Source organism: Hyla sarda, chromosome 3 (genome assembly GCF_029499605.1).
Source record: "Hyla sarda isolate aHylSar1 chromosome 3, aHylSar1.hap1, whole genome shotgun sequence".
Classification (NCBI taxonomy): Eukaryota; Metazoa; Chordata; class Amphibia; order Anura; family Hylidae; genus Hyla; species Hyla sarda.
The window spans coordinates 297,215,243-297,237,038 of record NC_079191.1 but is presented as its reverse complement, the minus strand read 5'-3'; the positions used below and the strand labels follow the sequence as shown (position 1 = coordinate 297,237,038).

The 21,796-nt window shown below is 43.8% G+C and overlaps 1 protein-coding gene across 4 annotated transcripts in view; it reads left to right on the top strand.

Moving 5' to 3' along the window:
• Window positions 1-15,351: 15,351 nt before the first annotated feature.
• Window positions 15,352-21,796, top strand: part of TAF5L (TATA-box binding protein associated factor 5 like) — a 170,833-nt gene continuing 164,388 nt past the window's right edge. The window contains exon 1 of one of the 4 annotated variants that reach the window (XM_056566925.1): window positions 15,352-15,416. The gene's annotated coding sequence lies outside the window, so the exon portion shown is untranslated. The other 3 variants (XM_056566926.1, XM_056566923.1, XM_056566922.1) reach the window with 3 other exon arrangements.

Genomic DNA, 21,796 nt, shown 5'->3' with positions numbered 1-21,796 from the left:
CACTAACATGCTGGTGTTGCCCTATACTTTTCATTTTGACAAGAGGTAAAAGGGAAAAAAGCCCCCCAAAATTTGTAATGCAATTTCTCCCGACTACGGAGATACCACATATGTGGGCGTAAAGTCCTCTGGGGGCGCACAACAAGGCCCAGAAGGGAGAGTGCACCATGTACATTTGAGGTGATTTGCACAGGGGTGGCTGATTGTTACAGCGGTTTTGACAAACGCAAAAAAAACAAAACCCCACATGTGACCCCATTTCGGAAACTACACCCTTCACGTAATGTAATGAGGGGTGCAGTGAGAATTTACACCCCATTGGTGTCTGACAGATCTTTGAAACAGTGGGCTGCGCAAATAAAAATTTTGTACAGCCCACTGTTCCAAAGATCTGACAGATACCAGTGGGGGGTAATTGCTCACTGTACCCCTTGTTACGTTCCTCAAGGGGTCTAGTTTCCAAAATGGTATGCCATGTGGGGGTTATTTTGCTGTTCTGGCACCATAGGGGCTTCCTAAATGCGACATGCCCCCTGAGCAAAATTTGCTCTCAAAAAGCCAAATATGACTCCTTTTCTTCTGAGCATTGTAGTTCGCCCGTAGTGTGCTTTAGGTCAACTTATGGGGTACCTCCATACTCAGAAGAGATGGGGTTACAAATTTTGGGGGGTATTTTCTGCTATTAACCCTTGCAAAAATTTGAAATTTGGGGGGGAAACACACATTTTAGTGAAATATTTTTTTTTTTATGTATGCAAAAGTCGTGAAACCCCTGTGGGGTATTAAGGCTCACTTTATTCCTTGTTACGTTCCTCAAGGGGTCTAGTTTCCAAAATGGTATGGCATGTGGGTATTTTTTGCTGTCCTGGCACCATAGGGGCTTCCTAAATGCAACATGCCCCCTAAAAACCATTTCAGAAAAACGTACGCTCCAAAATCCCCTTGTCGCTCCTTCCCTTCTGAGCCCTCTACTGCGCCCGCCGAACAATTTACATAGACATATGAGGTATGTGCTTACTCGAGAGCAATTGGGCTACAAATATAAGTATACATTCTCTCCTTTTACCCCTTGTAAAAATTGGGTCTACAAGAACATGCGAAAATTGTGATTTTCGAAATTTTGTGAAAAATTGGAAAATTGCTGCTGAACTTTGAAGCCCTCTGGTGTCTTCCAAAAGTAAAAACTCGTCAATTTTATGATGCAAATCTAAAGTAGACATATTATATATGTGAATAAAAAATAATAATATTTGGAATATCCATTTTCATTACAAGCAGAGAGCTTCAAAGTTAGAAAAATGCTAAATTTTCAAATTTTTCATAAAATTTTGGGATTTTTCATCAAGAAAGGATGCAAGTTACCAAAATTTTTTACCACAATGTTAAAGTAGAATATGTCACGAAAAAACAAATCTCGGAATCAGAATGATAACTAAAAGCATTCCAGAGTTATTAATGTTTAAAGTGACAGAGGTCAGATGTGCAAAAAATGGCCGGGTCCTAAGGTGTAAAATGGCTGGGCCCTTAAGGGGTTAACAGAAAGTCGTCAAACACCTGAGTGGTGTTAAGGCTCACTGGACCACTTGTTACATGCCTTGAGGGTTGTAGTTTCCAAAATGGTATGCCATGTGGGGGTTTTTCTGCTGTTCTGGCACCATAGGGGCTTCCTAAATGCGACATGCCCCCCAAAAACCATTTCAGCAAAATTCACTCTCCAATATCCCATTGTCGCTCCTTCCCTTCTGAGCCCTTTACTGCGCCCACCGAACACTTACCATACACATATGAGGTATTTCCTTACTCGAGATAAATTTGGGTTACAAATTTTGTGGGCCTTTTTCTCCTATTACCCCTTTCAAAAATTCAAAAACTGGGTCTAAAAGAACATGCCAGTGTAAAAAATGAAGAATTTGAATTTTCTCCTTCAATTTGCTGCTATTCCTGTGAAACTTTGAATACTTTGAGGGGTGCAGTTTTTATAATGGGGCCATTTATGGGGTATTTCTAACAAGAAGGCCCTTCAAATCCACTTCAAAACTGAACTGGTCCCTGAAAAATTTAGATTTTTAAAATTTTGTGAAAAATTGGAAAATTGCTGCTATACTATAAAGCCCTCTGATGTCTTCCAAAAGTAAAAACATGTCAACTTTATGATGCAAACATAAAGTAGACATATTGAATATGTGAATCAATACATATTTTTTGGGGGATATGCATTTTCCTTATAAGCAGAGAGCTTCAAAGTAAAAAAATGCTAAATTTTCAATTTTTTCATAAAATTTTGGATTTTTTCACCAAGAAATGATGTATCGACAAAATTTTACCACTAATATAAAGTAGAATATGTCACGAAAAAATTATCTCGGAATCAGAATCAACGGTAAAAGCATCCCAGAGTTATTAATGCTTACAGTGACAGTGGTCATGGCCGGGTCCTACAGTGAAAATTGGCTGGGTCCTTAACCCCTTTAGGACAATGGACGTACTCCTACGCCCCCATTTCCGAGTCCTTAAGGACCGAGGACGTAGGAGTACGTCCTGTCCATTCCCGGCCCCACCGCCGCTAGCCGGAGGGGAGCCGGTGCCTGATGCCTGCTGAAATAGTTCAGCAGGCATCGCGGCATATCGCCCAGGGGGGTCATGATGACCCCCCATGTCAGCGATGGCCACAGATCGCTGAACAATTCAGCCCAGCAATCTGCGGCAGATTCCGGGTCAATCGGGTCTCCAGTGACCCGGAATTACTGGCTGATCAGGGCCGTCTCTGAAGGCCCCAAACAGCCATAGCCAGCAGGGGTGAGGTGGCACTGGTGCCACCTCACGATCGCCCTGATTCGTCGGCCGGTTTACCGGCTGACCAATCAGGGCACCTGCTGCGGGTGTCCCTCCTGCAACCCGCTCTGCCCCTCTTCTGGAGGACGTGAGCGGGTGCGGGAAGAAGACCCCGGGAGCTGGGGACCCCAATCCCCGGCGTCAATGTTGGGATCGGTGCCCCAGGAGCGGCAGCGAGGGACTGCAGTTGGAGGTGATTGACAGCTTCCTGCTGTTGCTTAGCAACAGCTCCCAGCATGCAAAAAGGGCATGCTGGGAGCTGTAGTTATGCAACAGCTGGAGGCACATTTTTTCTATGGAAAAGTGTACCTTCAGCTGTTGTATAACTACAACTCCCAGCTTGCACAATCAGCTAAAGTGCATGCTGGGAGTTGTAGTGGTGCATCTGCTGGTTGCATAACTACAACTCCCAGCATGCCCGTTGGCTGTCGGCGACTGCTGAGAGTTGTAGTTGAAGGCACACTGGTTGTGAAACACTGAGTTAAGTAGCAAACCAGTGTGTCTCCAGCTGTTGCATAACTACAATCCCCAGCCAAAGTAGTATGCCTCCAGCTGTTGCATAACTACAAGTCCCAGCATGCCCTTCCACTGTTTGTACATGCTGGGGGTTGTAGCTTTTGCAACAGCTGAAGGCACACTGGTTGCAAAACACTGAGTTTGTTACCAAACTCTGTGTTTCACAACCAGTGTGCCTCCAGCTGTTGCAAAACTATAACTCCCAGCATGCACTGATAGACCGTACATGCTGGGAGTTGTAGTTTTGCAACAGCTGGATGTTTCTCCCCCCCCCCCCCCAATGTGAATGTACAGGGTACACTCACATGGGCGGAGGTTTACAGTAAATATCCGGCTGCAAGTTTGAGCTGCGGCACATTTTCTGCCGTAGCTCAAACTGCCAGCGAGAAACTACTGTGAACCCCTGCCCGTGTGACTGTACCCTAAAAACACTACACTACACTAACACAAAATAAAATAAAAAGTAAAAAACTCTACATATACACATACCCCTACACAGCCCCCCTCCTCTCCCCAATAAAAATGAAAAACGTCTGGTACGCCACTGTTTCCAAAACGGAGCCTACCGCTGTTGCAAAACAACTACTCCCAGTATTGCCAGAGAGCCACTGACTGTCCAGGCATGCTGGGAGTTTTATAACAGCTGCAGGCACCCTGTTTGGGAATCACTGGCGTAGAATACCTCTATGTCCACCCCTATGCAAATCCCTAATTTAGGCCTCAAATGCGCATGGCGCTCTTTCGCTTTGGAGCCCTGTCTTATTTCAAGGCAACAGTTTAGGGTCACATATGGGGTATCGCCTTACTCGGGAGAAATTGTGTTACAAATTCTGGGGGTATTTTCTGCTATTACCCTTTTTAATAATGTCAAATTTTTGGGAAACCAAGCATTTTAGGTAAAATTATTTTTATTTTTTTACATATGCAAAAGTCGTGAAACATCTGTGGGGTATAAAGGTATATCACATACCCCGTGTTACATTCCCAGAGGGGTCTAGTTTTCAAAATGGTTTGTCATGCACTTTTTTTTTTTGCTGTCCTGGCACCATAGGGGCTTCCTAAATGCGGCATGGCCCCAGAGCAAAATTTGCTTTCAAAAAGCCAAATGTGACTCCTTCTCTTCTGAGACCTGTAGTGCGCCAGAAGAGCAATTTTCACCCCCATATGGGGTGTTTTCTGAATCTGGAGAAGTTGGGCTTCAAATTTCGGGGGGGGGGGGGGGGTATTTTCTGCTATTCCCCTTTTAAAAAATGTAAAATTTGGGGAAACCAAGCATTTTAGGTAAAAAAAAAAATATTTTTTTACATATGCAAAAGTCGTGAAACACCTGTAGGGTATTAAGGTTCACATTACCCCTTGTTACGTTCCCCGAGGGGTCTAGTTTCCAAAATGGTATGCCATGTGTTTTTTTTTTTTTTTTGCTGTTCTGGCACCATAGGGGCTTCCTAAATGCGGCATGCCCCCAGAGCAAAATTTGCTTTCAAAAAGCCAAATGTGACTCCTTCTCTTCTGAGACCTGTAGTGTGCCAGCAGAGCAATTTTCACCCCCATATGGGGTGTTTTCTGAATCGGGAGAAATTGGGCTTCAAATTTTGGGGGGGTATTTTCTGCTATTACCCTTTTTGAAAAAAAAAAATTTTTGGGAAACCAAGCATTTTAGGTATGTCACCTTTAGGGGCTTCGTAAAGGTGACATGCCCCCCAAAAACCATTTGTCGCTCCTTCCCTTCTGAGCCCTCTACTGTGCCCGCCGAACAATTAACATAGACATATGAGGTATGTCCTTACTCGAGAGAAATTGCGTTTCAAATACAAGTAAAAATTTTCTCCTTTTTACCCCTTGCAAAAATTCAAAAATTGCGTCTACAAGAACATGCGAGTGTAAAAAATGAAGATTTTGAATTTTCTCCTTCACTTTGCTGCTATTCCTGTGAAACACCTCAAGGGTTAACACACTTACTGAATGTCATTTTGAATACTTTGGGAGGTGCAGTTTTTATAATGGGGTCATTTGTGGGGTATTTCTAAGATGAAGACCCTTCAAATCCACTTCAAAACTGAACTGGTCACTGAAAAATAGTGAGTTTGAAAAATTGGAAAATTGCTGCTGAACTTTGAAGCCCTCTGGTGTCTTCCAAAAGTAAAAACACGTCAATTTTATGATGCAAACATAAAGTAGTCTTATTGCATATGTGAACAAAAAAAATTATTTTGAATATCCATTTTCCTTACAAGCAGAGAGCTTCAAAGTTAGAAAAATGCAAAATTTTAATTTTTTTCATCAAATTTGGGGATTTTTCACCAAGAAAGGATGCAAGTTACCATAAAATTTTACCACTATGTTAAAGTAGAATATGTCATGAAAAAACAATCTCGGAATCAGAATGATAAGTAAAAGCATTCCAGAGTTATTAATGTTTAACCCCTTAAGGACCAAGGACGTACTGGTACGTCCTTGGTCCTGCTCCCCTGATATAACGCGGGGTTACACAGTAACCCCGCATCATATCACGGCGGGCCCGGCGTCATAGTGAAGCCGGGACCCGCCGCTAATAGCGCGCAGCGCCGATCGCGGCGCCGCGCGCTATTAACCCTTTAGCCGCGCGCTCAGAGCTGAGCCGCGCGGCTAAAACCGAAAGTGAAAGCTGCCGGTTAACTCAGTGGGCTGTTCGGGATAGCCGTGGCGAAATCACGGCATTCCGAACAGCTTACAGGACAGCGGGAGGGCCCCTACCTGCCTCCTCGCTGTCCGATCGCCGAATGACTGCTCAGTGCCTGAGATCCAGGCATGAGCAGTCATGCGGCAGAATCGTCGATCACTGGTTTCCTATGAGAAACCAAATCAAAACCGAATGACCATGGATTCAGGAGTTTGTCTGGCGCAGAGAGGAACCATCAGGAAGCCAAGTAAAATCAATGGATTTATTGAATGCAACGCGTTTCGCTGCGCATGCGCAGCTTCATCAGGCATAACAAGAGAAGGCTAGTGACAGGTATATATACCTCCAGGGATTAACCATTAGAGTACTTTTTGAAAGAGTTGTTGCATAAAATTACATATCCACATATGAATGTGACATTATATAGAAAAATATATATAGAAAAATATAAATGAATATAAATGAATATAAATAGACAGACGATAATCACAAAAATAAAACAATAATGTAGAAGCACAATGAAATCACATAAACATATAATATAATTATCGCATGTGGTGTGAATATACCCCACAAGCGACTTAGGTAATCACACCGCTTAGTCACCGGTGCGGCACTCAACAACGCAACCTGAATATTATTTCAAAATATATAGTATAGAAAAATATGGACCTATAGGATACTATATATATTAGTTCAGAGAGCAAAAAATTGAATGATATATCACTGTGCTATCTAAAATGGGTAAAGACAGTACAAATAGGGTAAAATGAACAGTGCGGTATTATAAATCGCAACTGACCCGAGGGTGACATGTGAACACTACTTAAAAGAGAAGTGGGGGAAATGGACTAGAATAACTAGTGCGGTATTGAATACAGCACCCGTCCAAGACGCAAGGTGTGAATACCCATAGAAGAATAACAACATATTTGTAAAATCGAAATTTACCCATTTTTTATTATTTACCCAAATTACATAAATGTTTAATTAACCCCCCTGGTAGACCTATTATTTCTGGCATTGGTTCGATTACTGCAAACCTTTCCCATTTTATAGATTTATTTCTCCAACCTTATGTTTTACAATTACCATCCTATTTGAGAGATTCTGCTCAGCTCATTTCTGAACTACATGCCCTATCCCTACCCCCTTATTATAGTTTTCTTACCCTGGATGTGTGCTCCCTTTATTCTAACATCTCCACTGATTTAGGTGTTCCCGCAATTAGACATTTCCTATAAGAGGACTCCTCACTAAACCCTAGTCAGTCAGAATTCTTAATGGAATCTATTAAATTTATTCTTCTTAATAATGTCTTTGAATTTAATCACACCATTTATCGGCAGAACAGGGGCTGTGCCATGGGGACTCGATTCGCCCCCAGTTACGCTAATTTGTTCATGGGGCGATTCGAGTCCCTAATTATGGCACAGTCCCTGTATTTTAAGTTTGTTTTTTTCTTTCGTCATTACATAGATGACCTCTTTTTGATCTGGGTAGGTACCAAACATGAAACTGACCTTTTTGTAAATGAGCTGAACACGAATACATGGGGCATAAAATTTACTATGCATTATGCTGAGAGCTCCATTCAATTTTTAGATCTTGATATCTATAAAACAGATGATGGCACTATTTCCACTAAGACTTTTTTTTAAATCTGTTGATATTAACAGTTTCTTGCAGTTCGACAGTGCACACTATCCAAGCTGGCTAAGAGGGGTGCCATTCGGCCAGTATCTACGAATTCGCAGAAACTGTACTTCTGATTCAGATTTTATTTCTCAAGCTGATGTTTTAAAAAAACGCTTCATACAGAAGGGCTATCCTAGATCGCTCTTAACCAAGGCATATATGAAGGTGAAGGATAAAAAACAATCTGATTTGGTTACATCTATTCCCAAAAAATCTAGCTCCAGTCAGCCTCATAACCCCTTTAGATATAATTTTGTTACAAATTTCAATATTGAGGCATCTAATATTAGAAAAATACTAACTAAGAATTGGCCCATTATTCAAAATGATAAAATTCTAAATCAAATAATTCCCCCAGTTCCTAATGTCACTTACAGACGTTCTAAAAATCTTAGCAATTTGTTAGCCCCCAGTAGATTTTCCGAACATCCGACACCACAGAATAGCCGTCCCTTTAAACCATACTGTTTCCCCTGTAAAAAAAGTCGCTGCCTTTGCTGTGAATGGATCATTCAAACTGATACTTTTTCTTCTTATTTCACACAACAAACATTTAAAATAAAAGATTCATTAAATTGTGACACTACTTTTGCTATTTATCTATTAACCTGTGGTTGCGACCGCCAATATGTCGGCCGCACCACACAAACTGTACGCTCCAGGATGAACAAGCACAGATGGAACATAAAACATGTTTTTTTGTTGCAGTTTGTCCCGACATTTCACTCTTCACCATCAAAAAAATACTGAAACATTGAAATTACCGTATTTATCGGCGTATAACACGCACTTTTTAGGCTAAAATTTTTAGCCTAAAGTCTGTGTGCGTGTTATACGCCGATACACCCCCAGGAAAGGCAGGGGGAGAGAGGCCGTCGCTGCCCGCTTCTCTCCCCCTGCCTTTCCTGGGGTCTAGAGCGCTGCTGTCGGCCCTTTTCACCCCCTGGTTATCGGCGCCGCTGCCCGTTCTGTCCCCCTGACTATCGGTGCCGGCGCCGATAGCCAGGGGGAGAGAAGCGGCGCCGACAGCCAGGGGGAGAGAAGGGGCAGCGGCACCCATTGCCGGCGCCGCTGCCCCGTTGCCTCCCCCCATCCCCGGTGGCATAATTACCTGAGTCGGGTCCGCGCTGCTCCGCTGCTCCAGGCCTCCGTCGTTGCTATGCGCTAAACGGCGCGGCGCATGACATCAGAGCGCCGCGCCGTGCATAGCAACGACGCTGGGGACGCACGACGGAGGCCTGGAGCAGCGGAGCAGCGGAGCAGCGCGGACCCGACTCAGGTAATTATGCCACCGGGGATGGGGGGAGGCAACGGGCCAGCGGCGCCGGCAATGGGTGCCGCTGCCCCTTCTCTCCCCCTGGGCAGCAGCGCCGATAACCAGGGGGTGAAAAGGGCCGACAGCAGCGCTATAGACCCCAGGAAAGGCAGGGGGAGAGAAGCGGGCAGCGACGGCCTCTCTCCCCCTGCCTTTCCTGGGGGTATATCGGGGTATACACGCGCACCCTCATTTTATCATGGATATTTGGGTAAAAAACTTTTTTTACCCAAATATCCTTGGTAAAATGAGGGTGCGTGTTATAGGCCGGTGCGTGGTATACCCCGATAAATACGGTAATCATTTTAGAAACTATTCCCATTCATTTACCTAACAGAATACAAAGATTAGATAATCGTGAATCCTTCTGGATTCACAAATTACATACTTTACACCCCCAAGGTTTTAATGAATGTATCGATACAGTTAAATAATCTGATAAATTAGGGTCTATAATATTACATTTTTCCTAATAGATTAATCTCCAAAATATTACATCTATACTCGCTTTTTGCGTTGTTCCTTCTGTGCTGTTCATCCTGGAGCGTCCTATCCGGGATATTGTTTTCTTCCCTTCTGCTTGTTTATTTAAATTGGTTTATAGGTACGTCCTTTGTTATATTTTATTATTATTTTTATTTTTATCATTTTTATTATCTGGTCGTTTTTTACTGTTTATCTATCATTATTCATGCTTTATTATCCAGGTTCTTTTTTCCTCTTTGTATACAGAAACCTCTGTATATTTATTATTCATTTATTTATGATTTTTTGTTGTTTGTAAATTTCGATTTTACAAATATGTTGTTATTCTTCTATGGGTATTCACACCTTGCATCTTGGCCGGGTGCTGTATTCAATACCGCACTAGTTATTCTAGTCCATTTCCCCCACTTCTCTTTTAAGTAGTGTTCACATGTCACCCTCGGGTCAGTTGCGATTTATAATACCGCACTGTTCATTTTACCCTATTTGTACTGTCTTTACCCATTTTAGATAGCACAGTGATATATCATTCAATTTTTTGCTCTCTGAACTAATATAAATAGTATCCTATAGGTCCATATTTTTCTATACTATATATTTTGAAATAATATTCAAGTTGCGTTGTTGAGTGCCGCACCGGTGACTAAGCGGTGTGATTACCTAAGTCGCTTGTGGGGTATATTCACACCACATGCGATAATTATATTATATGTTTATGTGATTTCATTGTGCTTCTACATTATTGTTTTATTTTTGTGATTATCGTCTGTCTATTTATATTCATTTATATTTTTCTATATATATTTTTCTATATAATGTCACATTCATATGTGGATATGTAATTTTATGCAACAACTCTTTCAAAAAGTACTCTAATGGTTAATCCCTGGAGGTATATATACCTGTCACTAGCCTTCTCTTGTTATGCCTGATGAAGCTGCGCATGCGCAGCGAAACGCGTTGCATTCAATAAATCCATTGATTTTACTTGGCTTCCTGATGGTTCCTCTCTGCGCCAGACAAACTCCTGAATCCATGGTCATTCGGTTTTGATTTTACTTCTACCCAGGAGGGCTGCAGTGGACCTTCTTGTACATCTCTTCTGCACTTTACCTTGTTGTGTGTGGGCGCACAACCAACTTTGGTAAGCGGTTTGGGAATTACCGTCCCCCACCCCCACTAACAAGATCTGCTGATCCCGCACATGAGGCGCCTTCCTCCTTCTCTCTATGAGAAACCAGTGATCAATGATGAAGATCAGTGTGTGCAGTGTTATAGGTCCCTATGAATATCATTTAACCCCTCCCCTATTAAAAGTTTAAATCACCCCCCTTTTCCCATAAAAAAAATAATAAAACACAGTGTAAATAAAAATAAAAATAAACATATATGGTATTACCACGTGCGGAAATGTCAGAATTATAAAAATGTATCATTACTTAAACCGGTCGGTCAATGGCGTGCGCGCAAAATAATTCCAAAGTCCAAAATAGTGCGTTTTTGGTCACTTTTTATATAATTTAAAAATGAATAAAAAGTCCTATCAATAAGTCCTATCAATGCAAAAATGGTACCGTTAAAAACTTCAGATCACGGCGCAAAAAATGAGCCCTCATACCGCCCCATACACGGAAAAATAAAAAAGTTATAGGGGTCAGAAGATGACAATTTTAAACGAATTAATTTTCCTGCATGTAGTTATGATTTTTTCCAGAAGTGCGACAAAATCAAACCTATATAAGTAGGGTATCATTTAGTCATATGGACCTACAGAATAAAGAAAAGGTGTAAATTTTACCGAAAAATGTACTACGTAGAAACGGAAGCCACCAAAAGTTACAAAACTGCGTTTTTTTTCAATTTTGTCGCACAATGATTTTTTTTTCCGTTTCACCGTAGATTTTTGGGCAAAATGACTGACGTCATTACAAAGTAGAATTGGTGGCGCAAAAAATAAGCCATCATATGGATTTTTAGGTGCAAAATTTAAAGAGTTATGATTTTTTAAAGGCAAGGAGCAAAAAACGAAAATGCAAAAACCGAAAAAAGGGGTTAAAGTGACAGTGGTCAGATTTGCAAAAAATGCTCTGGTCCTTAAGGGGTTAATAAAACCCTGGAACGAGTATAGTGTAGATTATTTTATGAATGAAAATGGTAGTACTGATGTCACTGGAATTAGCTCAATGTAGACCTTTTTATGAATGAAAATGATAGCAGTGATGTAATTTCCTGGAATGAAGTATTGTGGGTATAGAGTTGGTGCATGTGCAGTTTGTAGCATTAACCCCTGAGGAAGCTCTGCAACACGCCGGATCTTTTATTGTTTGTTTTTTTTTTGTCATATTTTAATGTGTATTTATCTGTCTCATGTGCAATAAAAAAAATTATTTGATAGTTGTGGCCATGGGTATAAGGATTTTATACTAAAGAATACTCCACCTAACAGAGAGGTCATCTAAATCGGCACAGGAAAGGAAACAGCTGGAGACCATCAGTGGTATGAGGCTGTGAGTGTGGATTTGGAAGTAAGCCAGCACGTAAAGGCATATGGCCCTAGCTCTCCTCGGTAAAGTAAGTCATCTGAAGTCATATGGACAGGCATTTATCAAGCGATTTAGTTAAAAAAAATTTACTAAAAATGTCGCACCTGCGACTACGCGATTTTTTGTGCGACATTTTGACTGGAAAGCGAGAAAAGCAAGTTTTCCAAAACAACTACGTAGTAATAATTTTAAAATGGACTAAGGGTAGTCTGGTATTTATTAACTGTGACAGTCGCAACTGCGCAAAAAAAGTCGCAACAAGGTTAAAAATTGACAACATTTACTCAAGCTCAAACATGAAGCAGAAAAAGCCACTACCAAAGTAAAAAATAAAAAATTGCTTACGTGAAAAAAAATTATCAACAGGCTGAAACCAGTTGATAAATAAGTCACACATAAGCAAAAAAAAAAGTAAAGAAAAAATTACTAAAAAAAGGAATACATAAGCAAACATTGATAAATGTCCCTCATACTGTTTTAACCTGTGGTATGGTTAAGGATAAGTGGACTATCTGATCCTTTAATTCTGTCTCTGTTACTTACATATCAAAAATATAGCAGAGTGAAATTAACCAGAGTGAAAGGTACCTTACCAGACACTTTACCGTCACGCCCCCCCAGCAAAACCATGCTCATGCAAAGGTACATCCCAGTTCTATTTTCGGCCTACAATCCCTTCATCACAGCTCAGTCCCGCCTGAAGGCTGGGCATGAAAGTGGGACACCGAAAAATAAGTAAAGATCTTGAAAAAATTATTGCTTTTTGACAATCCTGTCTCTATAAAAATGAAATAAGTGATCAAAATATAAGTCATGCCCACAAAAGTACTATTAAAAGACTATTTTTTTGTTTTATTAAAAATAGTTTTTATGGTGTGAGGCTAGGTTTCAGCTAGGTTTCCACTTATTTTTTTTTTTTTTACAAAAACGCCAAAAAAAAAGCCCATTCCGCCGCATGGCCTTTTTCTTGTGAAAAAACGCTGCGGACAGATGTTAGCTGCAAGTCAATAGGGAACTGCAAAATGCCATATCCACTTGGCATTTTTCAGTTTGGCGTTTTTTTTTTTTTATCCTTTTGGCGTTTTTAGGCTTCTTGGCAGTTTTTAAAAAATGTCCTCTTGTCGAGACTCTGGCGTTTTTTCGGGAAAATCTTGGCGTTTTCCTCCCATAGAAGTCTATGGGAGTGAAAAAACGCCAAGAAAAACATCATGCGGGTTTTAACTTTGGCGTTTTTTATTCTCTTTTGGACTTTAGCGATCCAAAAAAGTGATGGAAAAGAAGTTACACTCTCTGCGATCTGTCTATTAATGCAGGTACTACAACTCCCAGCATGGAGCAGAGTGTGCTTCTGCCAGTGTCTACCTAAACAGTGAGCCTCCAATTGGTGAAAAACTACAACTCCCAGCATGCACAGACAGCCAAAGGCTGTCTGGGCATGCTGGGAGTTGTAGTTTAGAAATAGCTGGAGTCTCCCTGTCTGGGTAGACACTGGCAGAAGGTCTGTTCCCATTATCCAAAACGGACAATGTGAACAGAGCTTCAGACTTACTAACCTGAATCCTGCCTGTAGCTCCGCCCCCTAGTGACGTCATCACTGGGGGGCGGGGCTACACGGATCGGCGGTGACAGAAACGAGGGAGGTAAGTGGACCTCCTGCTCTGTATATGTGGTGTCCCGGTACCGCATTTCATACGTTACCTTGATGTAAGGTCCCCAAAGTCAAAGTCCCTAGGAACAGTGGGGGTCCTCTACCTTAGCTAGCCCCTCGTCACCCCATAGTTAGTTAATACTTATGTAAATAAACATGTAAATATGTCTATTAAAGATTCTTACCTTGTTTGCGTCGCAGGATCTGCGGGTCATGTGACTTTAGTGCTGAACTCTGTGGTTTTGCTCAAAGACCTTTGATGGTTCTCATGACATGTGATCACCCACAATTCATTGTAACGGTGAGTGACAGCTGATCGGAGCAATCCAAAACGGCCAGTCCCTGCCCATATAAGGGAGCTGCGCCATCTTGATCGCTCTCTTGGGTTGCTGACTCTGGATGAGGTAGCTTACAAGACAAAATTACTAGGCCTAAGCCTGCGCTAGAGATGGATAGTTCATACAATTCCCTGTTACCTTGGCAAGATCTCCGGACCTAATCAAACCCCTAAATCCGGCAGATCTATGCAGATACAATCCTCTAAAGCTAAAGAGAACTTTCCGGTCCTAAGCATCTGTCAATCACTGCTTTTTCAATAGACTCTGTATCTGGACTGTTACCGTTATTGCAAATACAGAAAATATTCAGTAAAGATTTCGCAAGTTTTAAGTTCAGCACTGCTGTGGACAATCCATTTATTTCTACACTCACCTATCGCTCTTGGGAAGGGTGGCGATAGGCCCAGCATCACTACAGAGTTTTAACCCCCACCCTGGCGTCACGAGTGACAAGGGTTAACAGCGCCCTTTATAATACTGAACCAGCAACACCCTAGCTACCCTACACCCCACAAGGCTTTATCCCCAACGCCACCACATATACACTATATACAGCTATCTATAGATAGCTGTATATTCTGTATACTGCCCAAAGGGGCTATAGGGGCAGGGAGTCCTGTCAGTCTGGTGACAGGATTCCCGGCTCCTGTATAGTATACACGGGTACACTATGCCCCCCTGTATACTATACGGCCAGGGGAGGTGAGCAGTGCTGCTGTACATCTCTCCTCACCTCCTTACACTCCGTGGACCGGGCGCTCAGCATCCGCACACAGAGTGGTACCCAGAAGACAGTGAGAAGACTGCCACAGGGGACAAACTTGGCTGTTTCCACACACCAGGGAAAACGCCAGGAAAAACGCCAGAAAACTGCCAAAACTCAGGAAAAACCTGTGGCAGTTTTTCTGGCATTTTCGCTGGCGTTTTTTTTAGGTGTACAAAAAAAAAAGTGGAAACCTAGCCTCAATGCAATAAAGCATACATTAAAAAAGTATAGAAATTACAGGGTATGGTCACCCCTCCAAGTTTCTAATTGCAAACATTTATTACAAAGCAAGAAATTAATGTGATAGGAGGGGTCTCTGTACTTCCTTTATAAGTATATTCTATTTATGATCTATTCCAGGCTTTGTATTTAATAATGTGTGAACACACTCAGAAAGCTGTTTGATAGCAAGTGCACCTTTCCCAGAATGCTCACCACTTGTTCTCAGCGTGAACCACAGTGGGATCGAGGATATGTAGAAATTCCTACATCTCCCTACCTCATTTTTTCATGTTGTCACGTGACTTTGAAATCATGTGACTTGTACGTCATCGTAACCTAGCAGGAGGTGCACCAGTTTAGTGGCTGCATTACTGTCACTTGTTCTGGATTTGAGTATGATTTCTCTCATTGGTTCTTATGGCTTTATCTGAGATTTAGTCTAAGGTGTCCTGGAGGGAAATTGCATTTGTAAAGAGTAACCTCGTTGTGCAGTCGGATTCACACGTAATTTACGATTTTCCCTACATTTACCTTTTGTTAATATTGTACGACATACGGTCCAGTCCAAAAACTTTGGGACTGGACAGTATGCACAATTTAGGCCGAAATCTCCTACTACATGACCGTAGGTGTAGTTTGTGACACCAGGGTTTCGAGCCAGATGTGCCTACTAGGACCTGTTGTGGCGCCGCCCACCGTCCGCTCTATCCGAGATGCTTTGTGAGAAATAATAGGCCTGGTGTCAGGAGAGGGCGTGTGTGCCTGGGTTGTATCTGGAGTCGGTAACGAGTTTGCAGCGCTTACTTTTCTTACGTTGTAACTAAATATCGAGCGAAGGACTGAAGCCGCTCTCTTAATGGCTGCGATCAGGGGTTTTCGCACAGAGCAGCCGCGCACCGTGTCCTAACGTGTAGGCCGGAAGCCCGTGGTGGAACTTCCTCCAGGCGCCAAAGTATCGCCTAATCCCGCCGGGAGCTGCGAGCGTCAGTGCGGTAAGAGCTGGAGGTCCCATTTTAGTGTACAGCGCTGTCTTCCTTTTGTAACGTGCTACCTGCCTCTCCCCTGTATTGTACCCTCTTGGCTACTGCCCCCCCCCCCCCCCTGTAATTTGCCTCGCTGGCTGCCATTCCCCCGTGCTGGCTGCCATTCCCCCGTGCTGGCTGCCATTCCCCCGTGCTGGCTGCCATTCCCCCGTGCTGGCTGCCATTCCCCCCAGTATTTTGCCACGCTGGCTGCCATTCCCCCCAGTATTGTGCCACGCTGGCTGCCATTCCCCCCAGTATTGTGCCACGCTGGCTGCCAATCCCCCCCCCCAGTATTGTGCCACGCTGGCTGCCAATCCCCCCCCCAGTATTGTGCCACGCTGGCTGCCAATCCCCCCCCCAGTATTGTGCCACGCTGGCTGCCAATCCCCACCCCCCAGTATTGTGCCACGCTGGCTGCCAATCCCCACCCCCCAGTATTGTGCCACGCTGGCTGCCAATCCCCACCCCCCAGTATTGTGCCACGCTGGCTGCCAATCCCCACCCCCCAGTATTGTGCCACGCTGGCTGCCAATCCCCCCCCCCCAGTATTGTGCCACGCTGGCTGCCAATCCCCCCCCCCAGTATTGTGCCACGCTGGCTGCCAATCCCCCCCCCCCCAGTATTGTGCCACGCTGGCTGCCAATCCCCCCCCCCAGTATTGTGCCACGCTGGCTGCCAATCCCCCCCCCCTGTATTGTGCCACGCTGGCTGCCAATCCCCCCCCCCTGTATTGTGCCACGCTGGCTGCCAATCCCCCCCCCCTGTATTGTGCCACGCTGGCTGCCAATCCCCCCCTGTATTGTGCCACGCTGGCTGCCAATCCCCCCCCCCCTGCATTGTACCACGCTGGCTGCCAATCCCCCCCCCCCCCGTATTGTACCACGCTGGCTGCACCACACAGCCTCCCTCCCTGCCGTCTTCTCCTGTATTGGGCAGTGCTCGCTGCTGCTCCCTTGTATTGGGACACCCTGTACCCAGTATCTATCTATACTCCTTGAAAGATTTCTGGCAATAAATAAGTTAAATTAAATCTTTTCCCACAAACATATCCGATGCATTCGGAAAGTCTTCAGCCCCTTTACATCCCTAAATTGGGATGTAAATCTGTTCTCACATAGTATTTTCTTTATGTATCTTTCAGTAGTCACATTAATGGCCCTGCATCCACTGAATTAGAACATGAAGCCCATGATTGGAACTCTGAGGAGCCAAGGGGTTAAAGTGTACCTGTCATCAACAAAAACTTTAAATAAATATAAATATTTAATGTTGATAATACAATTATATGTAAATTTGTAATATACATTGGTAAAAAAAAAAAAAATGTGTGTATTTTTGTCGCTGCAGCTATTGCATGTGTTTCTGTATGTGGAGTCCAAACATAGGAAGTGTGGGTGGACAAGCAGGGCTCTGCAGTAAGAAGACACAGGGCACTGGGGCTCTATAAGGTGCTCCTAGCTCATACATCAGGATGATTGACAAGCCAGGAGTCTGCACAAAGTCCTGCTTGTCCTACCCTCACTTTCTGTTTTTGGACTCCTCATAGAGTAACACAGACAATAGCTTCAGGGACAGCATTTTTCACCCAAAAATATACAAATTTTTTTAAATTTTTTTTAACCAATGTATATAAACATTTTTTTGTTGAAGACAGGAACACTTTAACCCCCCTTAAGGACCAAGCCCATTTTCATCTTAAGGACCGGGCCAATTTTATTTTTGCATTTTTGTTTTTTCCTCATTGCCTTCTAAAATCTGTAACTCTTTCATATTTCCATCTACAGACCCATATAAGGGCTTGTTTTTTTGCGTGACAAATTGTACTTTGTAACAAAACCTCTGATTTTACCATAAAATGTACGGAAAACACACCCAAATTTTTTTTTTTTAGGTAGGAAATTTAAATGAAAACCACAATTTTGCATATTTTGGAGGGGTTCGTTTTCACACTATACAATTTACGGTAAAAATGACGTGTTCTTCATTCTGTGGGTCAATACGATTAAAATGATACCCATGGCTAGATGCTTTTATATTTTTGTACCGCTTAAAAAAAAAAATCAAACTTTTTGTACAAAATCAGTAATCGAAAATCGCCCTATTTTGACCACCTATAACTTTTTCATTTTTCCGTATATAGGGTGGTATGAGGGCAAATTTTTTGTGCCGTCATCTGAATTTTTTATCGCTGTTCTGCACCCCACACCAAATCATGTGACCCGCCAGCGCTGTTCTGCTCCCCCCACCAAATCATGTGACCCGCCAGCGCTGTTCTGCTCCCCCCCACCAAATCGTGACCCGCCAGCGCTGCTCTGCTCCCCCCACCAAATCATATGACCCGCCAGCGCTGCTCTGCTTCACCCCCCAATCATGTGACTGCCGGCGCTGTTCTGCTCAGCCCCCCCACGAAATCATGTGACCCGCCAGCTCTGTTCGGCTCCCCCCGAATCAGCCCAGCGGGGTACTACTCCCATGTCACCCGCAAGCACTGCCCTCCTCCTCTTTGTTGGAGGCCGCCGGCGATGGGACTCTATACTGTACGCCAGTGGTCTCAACCTGCGGAGCTCCAGATGTTGCAAAACTACAACTCCCAGCATGCCCGGACAACCAACGGCTGTCCGGGCATGCTGGGAGTTGTAGTTTTGCAACAGCTGGAGGTCTGCAGGTTTGAGGCCACTGCTGTACGCTGTTTCCCTATGCCCGGGCTGCAAAAGATAAAGAAAATAAACTTTAACTTACCTACGTCAGCCTCACGCTGGGGACGGGAACATCGGACAGCCGTCGGCCTATCACCGGCCGGAGCGATGTCCCGCCCCGGCAGGTGATAGGCTGAGCCCACTGTCATGTAAGGAGCTCTGACCGGCTTCTTACATGACAGTGCGCTTAACCTATCACTGGCCAGGGCGGGACATCGGCTGACGGCTGTCCGATGTTCCCGTCCCCCGCGCGAGGCCGACGTAGGTAAGTTAGTTTATTTTCTTTATCTTTTGCAGCCCGGGCATAGGGGTACAGCAGTGGTCTCAAACCTCCGGACCTCCAGCAAACCTCCAGCTGTTGCAAAACTACAAATCACAGCATGTACTCACAGACCGTGCATGCTGGGAGTTGTACTTTTGCCACAGCTAGAGGCACACTGGTTGGAAAACCTTCAGTTAGGTTCTGTTACCTAACTCAGTATTTTCCAACCAGTGTGCCTGCAGCTGTTGCAAAACAACTCCCAGCATGTACTGATCGCCGAAGGGCGTGTTGGGAGATGTAGTTTTGCTGGAGGTACGCAACTACAACTCCCAGCATGCCGAGACAGCTGTTTGCTGTTTGGGCATGCTGAGATTTGCAGTTTTGCAACATCTGGAGAGCTACAGTTTAGAGACCACTGCACAGTGATCTCCAAACTGTGGCCCTCCAGATTTTGCAAAACTACAAATCCCAGCATGCCCATACATGCTGGGCATGCTGGGATTTGTTTTGCAACATCTGGAGGCATACTGGTTGGAAAATACTGAGTTAGGTAACAGAACCTAACTGGGAGTTGCAGTTTTTGCAACATCTGAAGGTTCGCAGGTTGGAGACCACTGGCGTACAGTATTGAGTTCCATCGCCGGCGGCCCCCAACAAAGAGCATTAGGGCAGTGCTTGCGGGTGACATATGTGAGTAGTACCCCGCTGGGATGATAATTAATTGGGGGGGAGCAGAACAGCGCTGGCGGGTAACATGATTTGGTGGGGGAGAGAGCAGAACAGCGCTTGCGGGTCACATGATTTGGAGGGGGGGGGGGGGCGGGTGAAAGAAATAGCGTGTTATACTGCGGAACCGCCATAAGTTACAAAAATACAGTGATGCACATATTTGGTCATACCGCCCAGCTCTAATTTAGGCCTCCAAATGTACATAGTGCACTCTCACTTCTGAGCCTTGTTGTGCGTCGGCAGAGCATTTTACGTCCACATATGGGGTATTTCCGTACCAGGAGAATGTACACGTACATTATATATTTTTATGGTCTGTGTTTTATATTGTATTGAATTGTTGTTGTACTTATCTATAAGGATTAATTTATAAAATGCAATTTACCTGTGAAATATAATGTGCTCGAGTTTGGATTGGTTAATCGGGGCTATTGCCCCCGACGTATCCTCCCACTCTCCAGATAAATTCATTGTCTATGTGTCTCTAACTATGCCTGATAAAGCTGCTGTTGCAGTGAAACTCATTGCATGATGGGAGACTAAACTACCATTGCTTTTATCCATCTATTCGTTTGATCCTCTGTGTTCAGCGCCATGCTTAGACCGGTGTCGTCCTTTTTGAAGCACCTTTTTCTCACTTCTATGCCAGACTGGCCGGCTGTGGACACTACATCTTTATGTGCTCACCATTGTTGTGTATGCAGATACACAACCATCGCAGGTGAGCGGTGAATTCATACTATTACGTACGCCTTACAGGTTTATCTTTTAATACACCATGGAGCGCTGCATCTTTTTTTCTTTTGCCATAGCTGAAGAGGTTAAGGACCAAGACCATTTTTACTAAGGATCGACCAATATCGTTTTTTTTTTTTTTTTTAGAGCCGATACTCTGTGGAGGTTAGGGCCGATGGCCGATAACTTATACTGGAATATCAGTATAAGTTAACGGCTATTTGTCCCGCGGGCGCTTTAAATCAATGAAATGCAGCGGCTTTTGCGGTGCCAGAGACTGCCACCGCCACCCGCTTCTCTCCCTCTGCCTGGGGTCCTGAGTCCTATCATCGCCACTGCCCCCCACAACCGCATCGCCCCGGCCAGAGACCGCCGCCGCTGCCCCATTGTCTCCCCCATTCCCGGTTTTATAATTACCTGTTCCCGGGGTCCGGGTCCGTGCTACTTATGGCTCCGTTGCTATCCTCCTGAGCTGTCACTGTGCGCACTGACGGTGACGTTGCGTTGAGGACGTCACTCGTCATTGTGCAGTGCACAGCGTAACACAGGACGCCGCAGGAGCCAGAAATAGCGCGGATCCCGTGCCCGGGGAACAGGCAATTATAAAACCGGGGATGGAGGAGGCAATGGGGCAGCGGCGATGGCGGTCTCTGACCGGGGTGGTGTGGTGTCAGCGGTGCGGGGGGTGGGGCATTATCGGCAAAGTAATTGCCAATACCGATAACGTCCAAAATCGTTAATATCTCCCGATAATATTGGCAAAACTGATAATCGGTCGATCCCTATTTTTCACCCTAAGGTCCAGGACAATTTTCAATTTTGCACTTTTGTTTTTCCACCTCTCCTTCTAAAAATCATACCGCTTTCAATTTTGCACCTACAGACCCTTTTTGCGCTACCAATTGTACTTTGTAATGACATCAATCATTTAATAACAAATTAAAAATATATTTGTGGGATGAAATTGAAAAATAAAATGCTATTTTGTAACTTTTTGTAACATTTGGGGGTTTCCATTTCTTCACAGTGCATTTTTCAGTAAAAATTACACCTTCTTTTTTCTGTAGGTCCATACGGTTACAAGGATACCCAATGTATGTAGGTTTTATTTTATTACTTAAAAAAAATCCTATTCTGACCCATTTTTTATTTTTCTGCATACAGAGCTGTATGAGGGCTAATTTTTTTTTGCCATTTTTTTGTTTGCCATGGTCTGTAGTTTTTATCGGTGCCATTTTTGTTTTGATGGGACTTTAAGATCGCTTTTTTTATTTTTTTATTTTTGGTATATGAAGTAACCAAAATGCACAATTTTGTGACTGGTAT